Source organism: Eulemur rufifrons, chromosome 30, assembly GCF_041146395.1.
Source record: "Eulemur rufifrons isolate Redbay chromosome 30, OSU_ERuf_1, whole genome shotgun sequence".
Classification (NCBI taxonomy): Eukaryota; Metazoa; Chordata; class Mammalia; order Primates; family Lemuridae; genus Eulemur; species Eulemur rufifrons.
In genome coordinates, this window is record NC_091012.1 from 61,730,731 (window position 1) to 61,734,122 (window position 3,392).

A 3,392-nucleotide genomic window follows, 5' to 3' on the forward strand; every position below is an offset into this window, starting at 1 on the left:
TTCCAACTTGTCTTTCACCTTCCCTGCCTCTCTAATCTTATAAAAATAACTACATATTGCTTGGCCCAGTTGGCTTGATGTTTGTTCACATGATTTCTAGCCTAAATTTCCACTGACGGCAGCCAAATAAGGAAAACTACTGCATGTAAAATATGACCGATGGAGGTTACAGTTAGTCAACTCAAGTTGCTTGTGTGTGTTGATGTATAATAAGTGTAAATAAAATATAATGAACTTTCCTGTTGAAACTAATGAAAATTCCTTCTCCACAGAGTACTTTCTTCATCGTCTATAATAGATGATAGATACTATTAATATCTGGATGGTCTCAGATTTACATAACTGGCCCTTACTTAGACCATAGTAGCACTGGAGAGTCTGCAGACCAGGGCATTCAAATTCCAGGAGCTCATCTGGATTCAAGAGCCCAGAGGAAGCTCACGTGAGGTGGGCAGTAGGCCAGACCCATAGTTTTCTTTAGCCACAGAGGCTTAGACCAGACAGACAAGAGTATCCTGAGGTGCAGTGGATTCGTTACAAGTCCCCTGTGTCCAAGGGCTAATTCCAAGAGGTCTCAGGTGCTGCAATGGTGCTCTGAACAGCACTCATCCTTAACTGGGAACCAAGATTTCCAAAACATGCAGCTTATCACTTCTCATGAGGCAGCGACCCCTGTAGTGCTGTGAATCTCTACCACACAGGATTCTGAGATTTTTGATACTGGCATCTTCGTGGCCAGGAGGTGATGATTATATTTTTAGTGAAAAGAATTTAGTGACTTGCCCTGTGACCTTGGGAAAGTCAGTTAATCAAGGCTTAGCATATCCATCTATAAATTGGAGACCAATTCTTGCATTGCTTATATGCATCAAGAGTTTTTGAGACTCAGATGAAATGTGTGAAGAATGACATTTTAATAAGAACTATATAAATATAAGGTGTTGCTGTTATTGCTGCAGAGGCATTAGAGGTAGCCTTTCTTAGAGCCCAAGCAAGTGTCAAATTATTGTGTCAGAGAAAGACACAAAAATTGGACATCAGGTTTACTATTGTAGCTTATGATAGACTGGCAACAGCAAGCACTTTGCTGGCCCTGAAGAGATCAGCCAGAAAACTTTTTTTTTTTTTACCTGAAAAGAAAGTATGTTCACTTCGTGGTAGGCTCCATGTGGCCCTGATTAAAATTAGCAAGTACAGTAGTCTCAGACTGCCTTTGGCTTCAGAACCTGTCCTGTCTTCCATAATCTTTAACGTAAGCATTCACTCTGGTACCCTTGATGAACAGAAGGGAAGCAGATCTGAAGAACTTCTGCAGGCTTACCTTTCACAGATGCTCCTGAGGCTAGAAAACCACTAATAAACTGTACATTTCTCAGCTGGGGCTTTTCACTGACTGCAAGCATGCACACCAGGCTTAGCAGATTCCTCTGATAGAAGTAGTACTACCAGGAGTTTTCTTTCTGGAGCTTTCAGAGATCAGTTACTGGTATTTAGAATCTAGTCTTCCAGGGAGGCAACTGAAATTCTTCATTTGGAGTAAGATGTAACAAGCCAAATGACCACATCAGGGAAATCAAAGTGCATTTTTTAGAGATCCAATGGGGCAATATTTGAAAATAGGTAAATAATTTAGGATCATAATGAACACACTTTGCCTCATTTCACCCTAAGAACCTTGGAACACAGCTTCCAATAAAGCTTGGTAAACTAGGTCTTAAGCGGAGTTAAGTCATATTTCCACTGGCCCATTCCTCAGTTCAAAGAGGAAGATGCATACTTAATCATGTATGTCAGTTTTATCAATTCACTCTCATATTGCCACATATGGAATAAAGCACTTCTCCTAGATTTTGGAAACTAGAAGCAGTTGTGTATTCATCAGAGTGTCAACAGCAAATGGAAAACATACTTAAATTAGGAGAGTTTGAGGATAGTTTAATTAGAAATATATAGGTGGTGTGTGGGGAAATCACAAAAGGTAGTTCAGGAATCCAGGTCTAGCAGCACAGCAACAGCAGACTTGTCACCACACCTAGACCCAAAGGGATGAGAATAAAGAGGTTACTGGAACCAGAAAGGGAGACAATTAAAAATAGCTGGTCATCTTGAGAAGAGTAGGGACATTCAATTGAGGGGGCACAAGGCAACCTGAGGTGACCCCACAGAGGAGCCATAAAAAGAAATGCCTTAACCCCACTCTTGTTCCTTCCCCTGCTATCCTGCTGGAACATCTCATTGGTTGAACCCAACCAGAAGCCACAGGGGTCAGGAACCCTCTGGGGTAGAAAGCAGGGTGAAGGATGCAGTATGATTCTGGAAGGGGAAACAGAATATATCTGGCATAAATTGGTATGACATCAGCAATCTGTTACCCTGTAGGGTCATGTTTGGGGCATGCTGTCCATTCATAGAACAATATAGAGTTAAGGTTACATAAATTTGATTGCAGCCTATCCATGTTTTGGGGAGCAGGCTGGTGAGCCAGCTTCCTCCAGACACCTACTTTGGCAAAAATTCCCATTATCTGTCCTAGTCTGGCTTAGAGTTAGTAAGATTTGGCAGTCAAAGATAGATTTCTTTTCCAGAGGATATACAGTAAGTTCTCACTTAACATCTATAGGTTCTTAGAAATTGCAACTTTCAGCTAAACGACATACAATGAAACCAAAAGTTTTTCCTCATTGACATTATAACTAATTGACATTGAACATAACTTTGCTTAAATTCGTAGTTTTCAAGAACCTATTGTTGATGTTAAGTGAGGACTTAGTGTATTGTGGTGACTACACATCTCTCTGGTTGAGTTGGCTTTGTATTGGTATTAATGGTACCCTACAGCTAATAAGCATCCAGTGAATATTTGTTGATGTAGAACTTGGGTCTGAGACAGGCCTATCTGGATTCAATCCCAACTTAGAAGTCCACCATACTAACCTTCCAAGCACCCTGAATCCCAAGTCCACCCCAAGCACCCACTCTAAAAACCACTGTTCTAAAATGGAAATGACATATGATTTTAAAATGTTATTCAATTTATTTTGGAGCTGCCAAGGGATGAAGGTGTTTGTATAGTCCAGCCTGAGAAATGAGGTTCTCTGCCAAAGAAACCAAGTGAAGTGCTGGCCAAACAAAAGTGATTGTTCTTTGCTTCTGTGTTGAGAGGCACAGTAAGTGCTACCAGAGCCAACTCCTAATCAGGTTCTTGAGAAGAAAATCTTTGACAGCAAAGCTGTCCCTTCATTTTGGATGCAGACATTGGGAAACTGGGCCACTTCTTAAAATATTTGTAATTAATTTTAAGACTATACTTTCAGGAATCATTTCTATAGTTTTCTATTGATTTTTATGAGGCTGAAAGAATACATGAAGCTTAAAACAAGAAATCTGGAAGC

At 40.4% G+C, this 3,392-nt stretch overlaps 1 pseudogene; it reads left to right on the plus strand.

Moving 5' to 3' along the window:
- Positions 1-3,298: 3,298 nt before the first annotated feature.
- LOC138379201 (small nucleolar RNA U3) lies at positions 3,299-3,392 on the plus strand (annotated as a pseudogene).